The sequence below is a fragment of the Pseudorca crassidens genome, chromosome 1, assembly GCF_039906515.1.
Source record: "Pseudorca crassidens isolate mPseCra1 chromosome 1, mPseCra1.hap1, whole genome shotgun sequence".
NCBI classification, from domain to species: domain Eukaryota; kingdom Metazoa; phylum Chordata; class Mammalia; order Artiodactyla; family Delphinidae; genus Pseudorca; species Pseudorca crassidens.
This window is the reverse complement of record NC_090296.1, coordinates 182,117,786-182,134,515: the sequence shown is the minus strand read 5'-3', so window position 1 is coordinate 182,134,515 and position 16,730 is coordinate 182,117,786. Positions and strand designations below refer to the sequence as shown.

Below are 16,730 nucleotides of genomic sequence, written 5' to 3'. Positions count from 1 at the left end.
AGTTAGGGATAAAGAAAGGAAAGCCGCGAGGCTGGCCGGGCAGAGACAAGAGCAGCGAGGAGGGCCCTGAGGAGAGCAGGCAGCAGAGAGGCGGTGGGGCGAGGGGGCAGGGAGGAAGGACAGCACCCAAGAGCTCCGGAGACTTCCAGAGGCCCTGAGGCAGCACCAGTCAGTGTGTGGTCCCGGGAGAACGCCAGGCCTGAAAACCCCTATCCTGGGAGGTGGGGCCTACACCCCAGGTGACTCTCAGGCTGAGAAAGGTGCCCCGCGGAGTCTCCCCCCAGGAGCACTCCACACAGAACAGCTCCTGAGCAGAGGCCACCAGGGAGAGATGCCTTCAGGTCCTGTCCTCATCTTAACTTTCACCGTCTTCACGTCTTCACAATCAAAGGCCTAGAAATAGTTGTCTACCTGGGTCTCCGTCTCCCTCCTCCACCTGTGTAACTGGGTATCCGCATGTGAAACTGCTCTTGAAAAAGAAAACTTCCCAGGCCTATCCTACTCTCTGCATCCATCCATCCATTCATTCATTCAAAACTTTAGTGCCTGCCTACAAAACGTACCTGGGGACATACATCAGTTTACCACCTAAAGAACTTACACAGCAACACTGACTACACCTCACTGTTCTTTCTTAACATGCTCTATTCCCATGAACTTTACTGGCTTCTCCCTTACCTCTGGATGTGCTTCCTCTGCCAACCCTGTCAGGCTCTGTGCCCTACTGGAGATACAAAGATCGCTGTCTCAAGGAATTTTCAGTTCGAAGACAAAAAATACAAATAATTACAATGTGATATGCTGGTTTCTATAATGAAGATAAGGACAAAGTGCACTGAGGATGCCAAAATCTGCCGGGGCAAGTTCAGAAGCTTCAGGGAGGTTCAAACCGCAGCCTCATAGGAAACGGGTAGGCACTGCAGAGAAACACCCCAGGCAAAAGGTCTGCACGTGCAAGGCCACGGAGTCCTGAGAAGAACTGTAATAACGTCTTTCCAATCTTATTACTAAACATACACGTTTGGGTGACTTCTCTCTCTCCCCGCAAACTGGAATTGATTTGCTCTAGCTTTACAGAAAAAAGACTACAGAAAAAAATGTATTTATATGTTATTTGCAGTTAAATCTGGTCAGTGGGATGAGTGATTATTTTATCCCTGTAATTTTCTACAGTAAGTATAAATTATGTTAAAATCTTAAAATATCATAAAGGCCAAAAAGAATCTTAAAGTACTTAGGTATTTCTGAGACTTAAATTATAAGCTGGAAATAACAGAAACCGAGACCAGCAAGGCAGGAGGTTACAGTCAGGTTACAGAGAGCCTTAAATGCCATTCATGCTAAGAGTTTAGATTCTATTCTACATGTAGCAAGGAAGCTGGAAAAAAATGGCACAGGGTAGTAACATGACAACATGTAAGTGGCAGAAAATCAGCAGGGTAGGGGATGAATGGCAAGACAGGAGCTACTGGACAGGTACAAAATTTACTGCTGAGGTTTCAGAGTAACAATGGACAAGAAGACAAATCAGTGATTAGGAGGGATCTGAGGGTTGCTTAGATAAGGAAGATGGTTGCTTAGATAAGGCAGGGTGAGAGAAGAAGGGAATCATCACTTTCAAATGAAGAAGACAGAAGGAGAATGGAGTTAGGGGAGAAAGTACTGATTTTGATTTAGAAATGTCGAACGTGAAAGGCCTTTGTGAAATCTAGGAAAGATACAAACTGGGAAATTAAGACCTATGGGCCTAGCTTTCAGGAATTCAGGGTTAGAGATACATACCCAAGAGCTGTGGATGGCAATGAAATTATGAAGATGGTTGAGATTGGGAAGGAAAGAATACTAAGGAGAGAGGAGAGCTGCAGGCAGACACGAAGAGAGTGATGGAGCCAGGGCCCCCTGGAGCAAAGAGGCGGGCAGCACAAGGGGCATGTTCCCCTGAATAGAGGCGCAGCATCTTTCTCTAAGTCAGGGCAGGGGGTAAAAAGCTGAGCGAGTTCACGCATGACAGCTCACGTTTCTTCCTGAAATAGGAAGCAAGGACAAGTGCTGGGAGAAAAGGGGAGAGGGGAGTTGGGAGACTGAAGAAAATCAAGAAGATGCGACAGGATTATAGAGCAATGCTGAGGGCCCAGCAGGTGCCGGACACCCTAATTATAAAGACACATTTCTAACACTCATCTCACCTGAAACTACCTGTTAAGTGTCTGCCCTGACAGGTTCTAAGCACCAAGAACACAGGACCTAGAAGCACTTGGCATAAAATCAATGCTCAAAAACTTTTGCTGAAATATGTTAAACTGTATGACATTTTTCTTGGACGTTATTTAGAAGCCCAGGAAAGAAGAGTTTCTCAGAATTAGTTACTATGCAGACCCTCTTTAAATAGCAAACAGTTACTGTAGATACCCTAGGGATAACAATTTTCAATTCACTTAAGTATATGCAAGCCAACTTGCAGCTAGATATAAAATGCCTCATGCTCCAGGCTCTTGTACATTATGAACCAAAATTCATTTACACAAACACACACAAACATAGGCACTGAAATAACATATATGTGTGTATATATATATACACACACACTCACACACACACACACACTCAGAAGGTGGTCAACCACATAATCCACATACTGGTTGTTTATTATTATAATTATTTGTACAAAAGCCCAAAATTTTTAAAAATTCTTGTAGAAACACTCAAAAATCGCTGAGACTACCTCCCATGGGTCCTTAAACTCCAATCTGAAACTGCTGAATTAATTCCATTGTTTACAGAGCAAGTGCCCAGAGGAGGAAGGGGTCAAAGCAGTGGCAGTGCTGACAAACATCGACAAAGAGAAGACGACAGAGTCAAAGGCCTAGAGATCAGGGGCTGATCAGGGGTGAGAGAAAGGGGCTAAAGAGCCGGGTGTAACATTTCAGGGTCAGGCAGTGTTGGGTAAAAGGTCTAGGTGAGGAGACAGCTATGGGAACTGGTTTAGCTGGGATTTGTTCCCAAAGCGGAGCCTGAGATAAAAGCATGTGTGCTAGCAGCTCACTTGGAAGGTGACCTGGGAACCAGAGAGGTGCTGAAGAGAGCACGCCAAGAAGAGAAAAGGCCAGGGCGCTTTCGCTACCGCAGTCGGTGCCTGGGGGCTTGGTCTTACTGAGAAGTTCTGAGACGTGTATACAGTTCACCCCCTGAATCCATAGGTTCCATTGGTGGATTCAACCAATGACAGATGGAAAAAAAAATTTTTTAATTCCAGAAAGTTCCAAAAAGCAAAACTTGAATGTGCCCTGCACAGGCAACTATTTACATAGTATTTACATTTTATTAGGTATTATAAGTCATCTAGAGGTGATATAAAGTGTACGTGAGGAAGTGCATAGGTTACATGCAAATACTACACCATCGTATAAGAGAGACTGAGCCTCTGCGGATTTGGTTGGGGGTGGGGCAGACGGGACGTGTCCTGGAACCAGTCCCCCTAGAATACCAGGGACAACTGTAGAAAGTGTGTCCAGAGGAGGATCACCGTGAAGACACGTCTGTCAGTTTGAGTCCCCACAGGCAGAAGTCTGCCCCAAGGGCATGAGCTGCCCTACACTTCCAAGAACAACAGTGCAGCAGCCCAGAAGGCTGCTGCCAGCTTCTCATCCTACGGACAGACAGGGCTTGTTGGAGAAGCCCCAGGGATTGAAAAGACAGAAGCACTTGAGGCAAGATGCAGTCAGCCGGAGTGAGTCACACAACTGCTCTGCGCAGCAGCGGGGGGACCCACAGGAGGCCAGGAGGAAGTGAGGAGGACAGAAGAGGTTTCTAGTTCAGAGCTCAAAGCCACGGGAGTTGAAAGAGCCAGAAAAGTGTTAGACCAGAATGTGAGAAGTATCACCTGCACTAACTCCTGAGAGCCTCAATGATGGCAAGAACCGGGGAGGGGAGTTAAGCTGGGCGATTCACATACAGACATACACACATATTAAGACAAACACCAACAACCTCTGTTCAAAAGAGTTAGTATTTAAGATGTATGTAGCTCTTACCCATCTACTATAGATGTGTAGTAAGGCTGACCTGCCTTATGAATTGTCATCTTCTAGAAGTCAAGTCTCCGTGTCCTCTGTACCTAGCACGGTATCTTAATATTTAATAAATAAAGAATCTAAAGATAACTGCAGATACTCTGAGGTATCCAAAAAAAAAAAAGCTTAACAAGGGCAAGAAGAGTGCTGTGCTGTGCCCACCACTGTTTGCTAAGGCGTAGCAGAGTTCAGGGTGTGGACTGTGGAGCCAGATGCTCGGGCTGAAACCTCTGATCAACCCCTAACTAGGTAGGTGATACTGGAGTTATTTAATCTATGCCTCGGTTTCTTCATCTTTAAAATGGGCAAGGTAGTTCCTACCTTACAGGGGTTACGTGAAGTTTAAATGAGTTGTAAACATAAAGCATTTAAAACAGCATCTGGCACATGGCAAGCACTACCTAGACGGTACTTGTTATCATTATTACTACACATTACAGCTGGAGCTCAACAACTTGATTCAATAAAGAAGTAACTATGTTTTTAAAAGGAACGAAATTGGGTCATTTGTAGAGACATGGATGGACCTAGAGACTGTCATACCGAGTGAAGTAAGTCAGAAAGAGAAAAACAAGTATTGTATATTAATGCACATATGTGGAATCTAGAAAAATGGTACAGATGAACCTGTCTGCAGGGCAGAAATAGACACAAAGACGTAGAGAACAAACTATGGACACCAAGGGGGGAAAAGGTGGGTGGGATGGATTGGGAGATCGGGATTGACATACATACCCTAACTAATATGTATAAAATAGATAACTAACAAGAACCTGCTGTACGGCACAGGGAACTCCACTTCGCTGTACAGCAGAAACTAACACAACACTGTAAAACAACTATACCCCAATTAAAAAAAAAATTTTTTTTAAAGTAACCATGTTTGAATGTTTTGCTTTTTTTCAATCATAATTAAAACCAAAAACTCCGAATTGACCCATGTTACGTGAAACACAAGATATGGAAGAAAGGATAAAGTGTAAGGGTTAGAAAGAACACAACTGCGAACAATAGATTAAGATTGATTTTTATAGCCACTCAAATGTTATTTTGATATGACATCAAAACCTTATATTGTATATAAGGTTAATCAGATGCTAATTATTATATTAATTAGATACTAATTATGTTAAGTATAATTAGATAATATTTTCAGTTCCACATTTAAGTAGGATTATTCTACTTTCTAACGATTATATTTAGAACAACTTGTATGTAAAACAATAAAAGCAGCAAAACCTCAGTGCTTTTTATTACTACATTAGATAAAGCACAGATATTTCTGAATGTTAGTATCACGAATCACCTTAAAAAAAGATCAGGGTGGAGGATAACATACCTAATACAAATAGAAATAAGGAAGAATGACTTGAGGCTTCTTCTGTCATGGGGAAGCAAATCTAGCAGAGGCAAAAAGAAAGAAGGAAACTGCCCTGAAAAGATACAGGAGAAACTTGGATCAGAAGCTTGTAACAGTTTGGTTCGCTCAGGGACTGCTGCCCACTGAGGACTACTTAAATTAACATGAGATCTGCTCATTCAGAAGAGGCTGGACGAGGCGCACCAGGTGCAGACAAGAGTAATACAGTAACTGAGGTTTTGATGATTTAAGGTAATTTGTAACAGAAAGTTATCTTACTTTTATTCCAACACCTTCAAATGACTATAATGATGACAATAATAATAAAAATAAAGCAGCTAACTACTTTCTCTAAGTAACTCTACAAGGTTGGGAATGATATTACCTTTGTTTTATATATGAGGAGACCAAACCACAGAGAGGTTAAACAACTTCTCCAAAGTTGCACAGGTAGAACTGAAATCAGACCATCTGAATTCTGAAGCTATGACCTGACTTTGTGCTCCATTAAACCACAATTTTTTGAAGGCCTACTCAGTCACTATTTTAAAGATAAAAGAACATCCTTCTACTGTTAGAAGTGACTCAGAGCACAGAAATGGAAAGGACTTAAAATGTTCTGTGAGTTTATTTCTTAGTCCTTCAAAGTGATTGGAGGCCAAAAGTATTTTAACTGTCAAATTTCATGAGTATACCCACAAGTTATGGTCTCATTCCTACAAAAGCATTTCATCCTAATATTTCTTACTATGCTTAATTTTATCTAAAGGGTCATAACTCATCCCTTGAACAGTAAATAATGTTAAACACCTCCCGGAAACAATCTGCTTTTAGTGGTTAACAACCTCAAATATGTGCAATTGTTCCCCTTGTCAAAAATTGTACATAATTACTTTTATCTCCACTGTAAACTCATCTTTATTCATCAAGGTTAAATGTGGTTTTATGAGCTGTTCAAACTTTTAAATACACACTTATTATCTATTAATGTTTTTAACAATGTGACAAATCACTCGTTTGGCATTTCTTTTTACATTTACAGATAAAATCTTCAGAAATTTTATAAGTACTTTATTTGTAGAAATTAAACAATTACACTTGAGAGAAAAATTACTTTTATTACATTTACTTCAAGTTTTAAAATTTGGTGCCCAGAAGCCAACTATGCCCAAAAGGTCATAGTACAAAAGGAAGTCATCCACAAAAGATTTATTCCTACAAGATCTTTGCACAAGAACACATTTTTATTCAATACAACTAATTAAATTCAAGTCAACAAATACCTATTGCATATCTACCACGTACCAGACACACAGATGACAAAGCTGGGAACCCAGGAGTATTCGAAAGCCCAAGCTTTCAATGTAAGTAGGTTTCCAATAAGAAAGGTTAAGGGTTCTCACCAGTCAAATACTCTCTTCCAGAGAACAGAACTTGCTTCCTTTTTTATACCGTAACATTTTAAATCTGTTCACCTTACTGGTGAAAAAGATTCAAATACCTATACTGAGATATATTATAAGCCTCTCCTAAAACTATAATAAGGTTAGATTCATCTCAAGTCTGTACCACCATCACTATTTTCTGTATCTGCTTTTAAAAGGAAAAAAATAGTCCAATAATAGATTAATATCTACAAATCAACACAGTCCAGAAAAGGAACACGGAGCCAAGCTGAAAGCCTCAGGGAATTACCGTGCAGTTCATCCTGCTTCTCCCCACACAGAGCAAGCAGATGGGAGAATGTAAACGGAAGGAACTCTGAGAGGCTGCTCTCCTCTATGCCAATTTAAGAGTGAGAGCTTGGGGATGAATTCCCCCAGGGCAAGAGCACCTTTCCCCCTTGCAGGAAGAACAATTAAAACTAAACATCTTTCCCCTCTCTCTGGCAGGAAGAGGTGCGTGGTAGTGACCATGGAGGTGCTTATGGCCCAAGTAATAAGCTAGAATTAATGATTAACAAAACTTAGCAGATAAGATGAAAGGGGGAAATGAGAGGGAACAGGAAAGAGATGAGGTTGAGTACTCCAAGGCAAAGACACAACACCCCCTTTGAAGTCCTTTTCCACCCACTGTGGTCGATAAACAGTAGTCTGAAGTAGAAAACTTTCTAAAATTCACTACTCACACCCAGAAGAAAAAAAAAGCTTTTTTTGAGCACTGACCCCTTCTTGCCCAAAGGTAGTAACAGCCTGAGTTGAGTTCCAACAACAAAGGTTCAACTGCTCCAAAGCTACAGGCTTACAAAAAAATCTGAAACCTGAGAACAGGGCTAATACTTTTATGACAGTAACAGAACAAAATTCATCACAAGTGACTACTCTACCCACCTTCTCCAGGAAAATGAGAACATGGAAATCAATCATCACCACCCACCACACACTGTAACGGAAAGATAAAGAATGGACATACTTCTAGTGGGCAAATAAAAAGCCTCAAAGATAAAGAAGCTGGAAGTGGGGAGACGTAAGGGCATGGAACTGAACATCTAAGAAAAATTTCTACAGCAGAAAAAGTAGAAAGAAAATGAAGAATCTTCTCTGAAGAAAAAAGGAGAATGAACACATTATGCTCTTCAAGGAATTTAGAAAATCTCAAATAGATCTTATTGCAATCAGAAACAGTAAAACCACAAAACTAGAGGAAAAGTATACAGAGATAAGGAAGGAAATTTAAGTTGAAATCCTCTGTAAAACTCAGACACATGAGGAACAGAATCAACATGCCAGGAAGAGCAGGCTTGACCACAGGGAATTCAAAGTAAGTCAAGGCAATTAGAAACATTATGATACAGCCAATAGTGATCCAATAAGTAGATAACTGGTATACCACCACCACCACCTCCCCTATCAAAAAGGTTATAGCCTTTACATGAGGACCAAAAAAAAAAAATGAATTAAGCATTAAATTCCAAAAACTGGTCAAGGGGCACAAAATAAACTCAAAGACTGCAAAAGGACTTAAAATACAAGCAAAAAATAAACACTTTAAACAAAGCTATTAAGGCATAATATTAAGGGCTGATCCAAAACGAGCATGAAAAGTTGCCTGAACTTAATTCTTCGGAGATCCTCCTTCCACTCAACAGATATTACCCAGCAATTGACATATTTCAAACCAGACTAGTGAGCTGTTCCTTCTTTATACTTGGCCATGTCTAATAGATTTTGCCTTTCCCTGTGAAGGGAAAAGAAGCGTAAGTTAGCAACTGCTTTGGTTGAGAAATTTTACTTTGGGACAAGTTTACAAAGATAACTATGAATGGACCTAGCAGAAAAAAGTTTACCACCTTAATTAATGGTATCAAAAACCACTTAAAAGCAAGATTTGTTCCACATAATTTCAATTAAGGAGAATTGTAAGTTATGTTCCCTTGTGTAATTTTATCTACTTTTTAGGTAGATCACTCCAAAATTCTTACTTGATCAAAACTTTAATAAATTTTGACCATATCTTTTGTCACATCTCTTCTCTGCCCTGTACTGGATTGAAACATAGTGCTGAATATATTTTAAATATATATATAGAGAGAAAGAACGAGAAAGAGAGAAAGAGAGAGAGAGAGGATAAATGTTTTAAAGCCTAACTAAATATAGGTAGAAACCAATTTCTCACTTTTACTCAGCACTATGTTGGGAATAATGTCTACCTTAGAACTATTGCAAGCATAAAATATTACCATGAATGTAAAACATAACTTTACAGGGACCTACAGATCACAGCTTACTTGATTACTGCTTCAACTCATTCACTGACTTCTAAACATAAGAACCTGAGTGACTACTCAATTAATGGTTCGAAATCTGTTTAAACCATGCTTCTTTAGTAAGCACAAATCCACTCCCTATTGTGTTTCTGTTGTGCTTTCCTAAAATAACATAATACTAAATGCAACTTTTAAAACTACAATCTCTTCCTCCAACAATCAAATATGACCCACCATCATGCCTTCTGAGAAGCAAAGAAATTACTATCTGAAATAAATAATGAACTATAAAATATTGGAGGTAATTATTCCTAATTTCACAGACTATGAAAGCTTGTTATTTACAGATTCATTCAATAAACATTTGTACATGGAAATGTGGCCTCCACACATCAAGTGGTACACAATTTTTCATATAAATGCTTTCCTCATCACTCCACTGAAACTACATTCCCTACAACAAAATATTAATTTTTCTTCTACCTTTCTGAAATATTTTTAGCCTTCATTGGCTCTTAATCTCTTTACCAACCACCATAAGCGAATTAACTACTCCTTTTTTTGTCCCAAAAGATATTCTTGATAGTGTCTAGCGCAGTAAATGACAAACCTTCCGTGATGCTCAATAACACAGTGTTGTTTTAATTCAAATTTCTATTATAACTGATTGTAATCAATGTCTGTGAACCACACTGGACTAGAGCTGGAGGGCAAGAATCCAGGCCTTCATTTTACACAGCTTTCATTTTATTTATATATATTTATACTATAAATGCATATATACTTATATATGTATGATTATATATCAAAGTAGTCAAGCAATATTTATTTGCTAAATTAGACTGTATTCTCCCTTCTAACTATACTGTCCTTTGACCATGTCACATCTGTCACCCGTCTCTTTGGTCATACCATTCCAAGCTCCTCTACACAGCCTTCCAAAACCACTTAAGCCAATGCTGATCTTTTCCTCAAAATCTATTAGAGAATATTACCTGGTACAGTACCTTGTGTAAAACATTCTGTGGTATTTGCTATGTTTCCCTAGATTGAACACAACTTGTCCCAACTAGATAGTATCCTCAACAGCAAGGTGCAGGTCAACTCCTTGATCTACACCCACTCAGCACTGCATTGCTCAGGGAAGTGGCACTCAGTACACTGATGGATTAAAATGTCATGGACGGGACTTCCCTGATGGCACAGTGGTTAAGAACTCATCTGCCAAAGCAGAGGACACGGGTTCGAGCCCTGGTCCGGGAAGATCCCACATGCCGTGGAGCAACTAAGCCCGTGCGCCACAACTACTGAGCCTGCACTCTAGAGCCCGCAAGCCACAACTACTGAGCCCACATGCCACAACTACTGAGCCCGCATGCCTCGAGCCCGTGCTCCGCAACAAGAGAAGCCACCACAGGGAGAAGCCCGCGCACTGCAACGAAGAGTAGCCCCCGCTCGCTGCAACTAGAGAAAGCCCGCGCGCAGCAACAAAGACCCAACGCAGCCAAAAATAAATAAATAAATTTATTTTTTTAAAAAAAGGCATGGACAACAGAGCTCCACCCGGACAGAGAGCTAACAGTAACCCACTTGGCTCGCCAGCACTGGCAGCCGTCTCAAAGCCACGACTTGGCACAGCACCTATCCTCCGGGGTGAAGGGCAGGAGAGGATGGCTGCTCACGGGAGAGGGAAGACCTGCACTCTGCAGGGCCAGGTCATGCAACAGCTGGCCTTCAGCTCTTCGGTGACACAGAGAGAGAAACCAAGAGACCACTTTATGGTGCAGATGCAGAAACCAAAGCCCTTTCCAGGTGAGGTGTTCCAACAATCGTCCCAGAGAAGTTCAGGCCCAGCTTGCCCAAAACCCAAGTTCCCCAATCAAGAAGCCTTTGCTGCATCCAACCGCTTACCTAATGATGCTTCTCTCTTCACCTCAAACATGCCCATCACAGGAAATCCCTGAAAATACCCAGGTCACTCACTTAGCTGTCATAGGAAGGAATCAGAAATTCAAACAAATTGGGGAAGGAAAATGCTTTTCTAGATTCCTTTTCCTTCACCCGGCCCTTGACTGTGAAAGTGTTCCCAGGGCCTCTCCGCGGCCCCTTTTCACTCTACACACTCTCCAGTATTTTCATCTGCAGCCTAGAGAGTCAACCAGTACTAACAGACGAGGAATTCCCCAATCTCAGTCTCCCAGCCCGACTGCTGGTTTTGAGCTCGCAATGGGCATATTCCACTACACCCCAGCTGTCTCAGCAGGATGAGTTCAGCACTCCCCTCCCTCCAGGCGACCAGCACCACCCCCTTGTGGTTGCGCTGCCTGCCTCGGCCAAGCGCACCTCTTAAGCAGAGGCCCGGGCCACTTCAGTTCCTTTCTCCTCTCTTACCTCGGACACCAGGTCTGACCCGTCCTCCCTCCGAAATAAGTAGTCCTCGTAGCCCCACCCAAGGCATCCCCACACCAAGGATCTCCAAAGCTTTTTAATACTCACCTTTATTATTAAAAAAAAAAAAACTTGAGCATACATGTACTCCAAAACATGTATTTACTTACCAATTAAAATACATGTACTTCTACAGCAATACAGTAGGATATTATAAACCATAATAAAAGTTTAAACTTTAAAATATGAGTTTAAGAAATATATATAAAATTAAGTCTAATATTTTCTTCCTACACTCCAGTGAGTTATTTTATACATCCCTGGGGTCCAGGAAGCTGTACTTTGGAGACTGTTTACCGAAATTAGTCCTATAATTGTGTGTTTATACATGTATGTACTATGTATATTTGAAGCAGTTTTTCACTCACATACACACATTTCATGATGAGATGATATACACACGCTTTAGCATACTGCTAAATATAGCTAACCTTAACCTTATCTTCCAAAGCCACAAACCCAAAATAAAGCTTAGAGGCTTTTTTTAAAAATTATTTTATAAATAAAACTCTGTAAAAGTCTAATAATTAGACATCTTTAAAAAGATGTGAAATTTACAAAGTACAGTTTAGCTCCTTTTGCATACAGCTCCTGAACAAGGGATACCACATTTTTTTCACCCATCTACTGACATATTTGAAGGCTGCTAATGTTCTGGGGGTTTCACGGACTGCACCTCCTGTAACCTAGATACACCCAATTTTTTCAGTTTTCTACAGCTATAGATACTGCTATCATTTCAGGGTTCTGAAGACTAATGTACTCTTCCCTACTCATACTCCTATAAGCCCACCCTCCGGACCCCGACTCCCACCTCTGCAATAGCAATATAAAAGGACAAAAATCCCACAACATATAACCAGTCAGAATAGACCTGCTAACACAATAAAAGATATTTACATATTGGCACAATATGATCTTCTAGAATTCTACTGACAACCTGACAGCTCCTAACTCTCCATGCAGAGTGGGGAAATCAGTCCACATGAATCCTCTCAGATACTAATTCAGCTTGATACACGTTCAGAAATCACAATTCTCAGAACTTCAAAGTTCTGAAGCTTTTACCAGTTAGATGTTTCATCTCATCACTCCAGCAGAGTACTTAAGAACAAAACCAGTGCACTTACAAAATGATTTTTTAAATATATATTTTCTTCAGATACAATTATATTACCCCCGACGCTGTAAGCCACAATTTGGCAAGAAGCCAAACAATGAAGCTATTAAGCGGCAAGCATTCCATGAAAACTAGCACCACCTGAAACTGTTAATTTTCACTATTTTTTTAAAGTGACCAGATGTCCCCAGAGTTTCTCCAGGAGTTAGGAATTTATCGACCCCAATATAGAACTACATGGTCATTCAGTGATGCTAATCTGGGGCAGCTTTTAATTATACTGACCGGAAAGTTGAGGAGAAAGCCACCTAAATCCAGTGATTTTCAATACTGCTGATTCTATTCTATTCTGTGCACACACAGAATATTGGGAAAATAATCTCAATAGAGAACTTAACATTCTTTTAAAAAGAACAGACATTACAAAAACTTAACGTTTTAGGCCTGTGAAGTCAACATACATGACTTAATTTGGAGTTTGTTTGCTTTCTATTCACAAGAGTAAAGTATTAACCACATCCCCTTGTCTTCTTAACTAGGGAATGAATTTTAGGGTGAGTAAAATGCCTTTCTCCTCAAACACCTGTAACCAAAATATTGATTTGTTTCATGTGTTTTCTATTTATCAGTTAATCATCTTCAGTCCCTCATTTATTATCAATCAATGAACTAAAATTATTTTCAAATAGAACATTTTAGTGGGACTCTTAAGTAAGCCCTGACCCCGTGGGCCTAGATGTCCACAAAGCTAGAAGAGGTAACTTGCAACTAAAATCCCTTAGTCATTTCTAAAGTGGTCTATTACACAACCTATTGTAAAGGCTGGACGTAGTTTAAGAAAGATGCCTAATCAAAATTCAATAAGCATTTGTTATTTTTGTACAATCAAAACAACAATAAAAAATAATCCAGTAATTCTACCCACCTATTTCTGTGGAACGCAGATCCAAAGAAACCTTACTAATAACATTACCAATCACATGCTGAGACTTTTTAAAAAATCTTTTTAATATACCAAGAAGGAAAGAAAAGGAGTTAATATTTATTGAGCATCTACTCTAGGTGTCTTCCATTTTACATTTGCTTTTCACTACACTGCACTTTTGCAAAGTTACTTGTGGTTCAAACATGGGTTGCTAGACCCCGCGGGTTGTCTTCATACAGGTGGATGACCACCTACACTCCCTGTGCCTCAGTTTCTTCATTTGTAAAACAGGGATAAAAACGGCACCTACCTCGTCGGACCGGTTCCGGGATTAAACGAGAAAATAAAGGTAAAGTGCGTAGAGCTAAGCTTGGCCCTTACTGTCGTTATTATAACAGTTACTAGTTTTATTATTAGTGTAGGTATTGTTCCCATTTTACAGATGGGGAATTGGAACCTTAAAGAGCGTAATTTACTAGCGCTAGGTTTTGACTCAAAAACACAAATCTGATGAAACAAAAATTGCTCAGGCATTAAATACTAGCATTCTTGAAAATTCAACTTGTTCTGAGGCATAAGGAACGGCACGAATCAGGCACAGGTCGGGCATTAGCCCTGGACACCGCCGCGGCGTCTACACCCAGCATTAGGGCAAAGGGCCCACAGGACGCGCCGACCCCGCGCCCCGTTTCCAGACGGCTCAGCGACGCCCCAGGCGCAGAACTGGAGCCGGGGGTGAGTCGTCCCCGCGTGGAGGCCCGGCAGCCGGCATCCCGGGGCAGCCGGCGTCTCGGGGCAGCCGCCGTCTCGGAGCAGCCGGGGTCAAGGCCACTCCCCGGACGCCGGCCCGCGGAGGCCCGTCCGCGCCTAGCCCGCGGGGTAGTGCCCACGGCCGGCGTCCGAGCGGAGGGTCCTGGCCCCGGGCCTCCGCGACCGCGGCTCGGGAGGGGGGGCAGAGCCCGGGCAGGCCAGCGCCCTCCGACGCCCCCCGGCCGGGAAGGTCCGGGAGCGGGCACGGCCCGACTTCCTCCCCCGCCCGACGACTGGAATCCGCCCCGAGGCCGCGGCCCCCACGCCTGCCCCGCGGCCCTGGCCCGGCCGCGCATCGTACACGCCGCCCGCCCGGGCCCACCTTCTCCCGCGGCGTCCAGCCCGCGCGGTCGGCTCAGCCTGTGCTCCGCGGCTCCCGCTCGGCCTGTCCCCAGGGCTGGCTTGGCCTCCCGAGCTCGGGCTCGGGCGCGGCGGTGGCGGCTCCGCCTCCTCCTCTCGGGCGGGAGGAGGAGACTCAGCGGCGTGGGGCCGCCTCCCGGCAGGAAACGACCCCCGCGGCACCGCCTCCCAGGCGCGGCGATCCCGCTCCTCAGGCCGCAGCCGCCGCCCTCTCCCTCCGGAAGCGCATTCCTCCCGGGCCGCGTCAGCCGTGCCCGCTGGGGGAGGGGGAGGAATCGGGCAGGGGCGGTGCGGGACTGGGGGAGAGAAAGGGGCCCCCGGGACAAAGGAGCGGCAGGGTCGGGCGACAGACTCCGCCGCGGCCTTCGCGGTGCCTCAGTTTCCTTTGCTGCCGGGAGAGGGAGGGTTTGCGCGGCCCTGCGCGCCGTAATATCCTCCCGTGAGGGAATTCCGGAGCCTCCCTCTTGGCCTGTCTTAGGCGCTGCTTCCCCAAAGCCCCACGTGTGTCCGGCTCGCGGTCCGTCCGGCTGGCCCAGGACTGCCCGGTTTTGAACCCTGGAAGCCCTGCCTCCCGGGAGCCGCCTCAGTCCCCGACAAATCGAGACACTTAGTCACTCACCTTGCAAGGCTTTGTGGGACCAAAAACGTTTCCCTTTTGGAAGGAAAGTGGCTAAAGCCGGTATTATTTTTCTGGCATGAGGATTTGCTTGACTTATGTCTTTGAGAAGGGGGAAGACTCAGGGAGGAAATGGGTGCCAGGAAAGATGGAGATGAGGAAAGTTTTAGAGAAAAACTGGTGAGTTGGGGAGCAGCTTTTGTTAGGTTAATCTGGGGCGCAGGGATGAGAAGGAAAAGTTTCATCCTTGATACAGTTTCTGTTCATCCTCACTTTTTTGAGTAGGTGGACAGGGGGCTGGAGAAGGGACATTTAAGAGAAGTGAAACATTTCATTATGAGCATGGCTGGGCGCATTTTGATAAGAGGATTGAAACTTGTGCCAACCGGCATCATACTGAAACCCGGTAACTCAGAATATGCTGCTGGCAGGCTGCCATTCTGTTAGCTGAAAATGTGTGTTGCCACGTGGTGAGCTGTAGCACCCTGTTGGGCACAGAACTCGAATTATTAGGTTTGTGAAACTGGTGTTTCATTTGGGGGAGATTAGAAGCCGCGATGCCCATTTGGCTGCCAATCTTAAATAAGAGAAAACAAAACAATCCCATCTATGGAAATTTTGCCCGTTGCTCGCCAGCAAAATCGAATCTGTTGGTTAGATAATCTCTGGAAACCTCTAAAGAAATGAGAATGATTTTTCCCACTTAATGGATGACCAAACCTAAGAGACTAAATGATGTTTCCTTATTTGTGGAATCTAAAAAAGGATACAGATGAACTTACTTACAAAACAGAAACAGACTCACAGACATAGAAAACAATCCCATGGTTACCAAAGGGGAAGGGGTGGGTAGGATAAATTAGGAGTTTGGGATGAACATATACACACTACTATATATAAAACAGATAAACAACAAGGACCTACTGTATAGCACAGGGAACTATATTCCATAACTTATAAGAACGTATAATGGAAAATCTGAAAATATGTATATAATATATATCATAAATATTATATATATAACCGAATCACTTTTCTGGACACCTGAAACTAACACAACATTGTAAATCAACTGTACTTAAAAAAAATAAAAAAATAATGTTTCTATATTAATAACCCAGTGGTGCGGCTGCCATCACACCTCAACATCCTTGAATTTAAAGATACTGGTTATACCACTCCAAAATTGATCAGAACTGGCCTGGTCTCAGCATAGATTACAGTTCCAAAGGTAAAGCGTAATTTATCCATGCTTGACTTGCACTACATTTCCCAGAACTTTCATCCCTATGTGATTTGCCACAAGAATATTAAG

At 42.7% G+C, this 16,730-nt stretch overlaps 1 protein-coding gene across 4 annotated transcripts in view; it reads right to left on the bottom strand.

The window, feature by feature from the left end:
• Positions 1 to 15,467, bottom strand: part of ITGB1 (integrin subunit beta 1) — a 43,709-nt gene extending 28,242 nt beyond the window's left edge. Inside the window, exon 1 of one of the 4 annotated variants that reach the window (XM_067702713.1) lies at positions 15,419 to 15,467. The gene's annotated coding sequence lies outside the window, so the exon portion shown is untranslated. Of the gene's footprint in view, positions 1 to 5,409; positions 5,468 to 14,761; positions 14,917 to 15,224; positions 15,362 to 15,418 lie in introns of those variants that run through there. The other 3 variants (XM_067702729.1, XM_067702707.1, XM_067702721.1) reach the window with 3 other exon arrangements.
• Between the last annotated feature and the right edge of the window lie 1,263 nt (positions 15,468 to 16,730).